The sequence below is a fragment of the Epinephelus moara genome, chromosome 16, assembly GCF_006386435.1.
Source record: "Epinephelus moara isolate mb chromosome 16, YSFRI_EMoa_1.0, whole genome shotgun sequence".
In the NCBI taxonomy this organism is placed as follows: Eukaryota; Metazoa; Chordata; class Actinopteri; order Perciformes; family Serranidae; genus Epinephelus; species Epinephelus moara.
The window spans coordinates 4,719,130-4,720,996 of record NC_065521.1 but is presented as its reverse complement, the minus strand read 5'-3'; positions in this window follow the sequence as shown (position 1 = coordinate 4,720,996).

Below are 1,867 nucleotides of genomic sequence, written 5' to 3'. Positions count from 1 at the left end.
ATGTGTTCAGGGCTGGACTGTCATCATATGTGTGAAGTTTTGGCAAGATATTCCCACGTGGAGTCTTTACAGCAACGTTTATCATCACGGCGAAACATCAAAGTTCACCGCCAGGCCATGGCAACGCCCTTCGATGAAAACTCACAGTTTCCACAATAAAGCGTCATCAACGTCTTATGACTTTTTTCACCAAGTTTGAGATGGATCTGGTCAAGTCTGTAGGAGATGTACATTAAAGTCTAAAACATGACATTTCCTGTTGCCAGTAGGGGGCGCTATATTTATCTCTAATTATTGACATGTAGATGTGTTCAGGGCAGGACTGGCATCAATCTTGTGAAGTCTGGGAAATATTGGACCATGTATGCTGGAGTTATAAACTACTTCCTGTTTAGTGGCGAGACCCCTAACTTTGACGCCATCCCATGGTCACACGCATTGATGAAAACTCAAGCTTTTGATAACTTTTACACGCATTGATGAAAACTCAAGCTTTTGATAACTTTTCATCTTCAAGGTCTTGGGGTGGGACACATCAAGGTTTGAAGTCGATCAGATGAAATCTCTAGGACTAGTTCATTCATTTATGACCCCTGGAAATGGCCAAAAATGCACCAAAATTGCACCGTAAATTCAAAATGGCAGACTTCCTGTTGGGTTTAGAGCATGCCTCCAAGAGGCTTTTTTGTATGTCTCGGAGGGTTACATAAGCCTGCCAAGTTTCATACATGTAGGTTAAACTAGCTTCAGGGGCTGTTTCCTCAAACTTTTGTAGGGGGCGCTACTGAGCCATTTTTTGGAACCCCCGAACGAGACCCTTAAAATATCAAAGTTTTCACCAGTTCTGATATATCTGCAAAGTTTCATGAGTTTTCGGGTATGTTAAGCCTCCCAAAAAGGCAATTCATTTGGAGGAAGAATAATAATAATAAAAAATCCTTGCATTTCAATAGCGAGGGCCCTAATTAAAGCTGCAAGCAGCGATGAACGGGCCCTCGCAGTCCACGCGCGTCAGGGCAAGCTGCCGCCGGGGGCGTGCACCTAGATGTCTTGTCAGCTGTAATAAATAAAAAAATGAACATTATCTCTTACTTACATTTCCAGTATACAGGTAGGCACCCAACCCACGTATGTATTTTTCCAAAAAGTAGAAGCTGAATACATGCCCAATAGTTCAAGGTCTTCTGACTCTTTAAAAGTTGACATGGTGTCTCTAGCTCAAAGTATGAGGGACAAGAAGAGGTTGAAAGTCGATGAGTTTTGAAGAGGATTTGAAGATTTTCCAATTTACTTACATTCACACTAATTAGACTGCCACCAGAGCGCCACCTATTGGCCAATTTGCACCAAATTTTGCACAAACCCTCATCGGGCCATGGAACACAATTAGCAAAAGTGTTGTGGTAATCCAACTGTATTTGGCCAGGATATGAAAGACTGTCTGTTTTAAAAACAATGTGCAGGAATTTGTTGTTTTATATTTTGGCCGTTTTTTGGACGATCAAAATTCTTTTAATAACTTTTAGTCAGGAGGGTTGACACATGCTACATGCAAAGTTTGGTGCAAATCGGTCAAATCGCCTAGGAGGAGTTCGAAAAAGTACATTTTTCATTTGTTGCGATTTAGCGAATGGAAAGTTACCGCGAAAGTGGGCGTGGCTTACACCACACAATTCAGCTGAATTCAGAGAACACGTAAATAGAAGGTTTAACAATGTGCGACATATAATGTGGGAGTTATTAGCCAAAAAATAGCGCCACCTGCTGGTCATTTTTGGTGTGTGAGTTACAGAGGCCAGTCTATACCACCCCTATCAATTTTATTTCCATGAGTGTTATGGTGTTGGCACAGTGCCAAATATTAAAT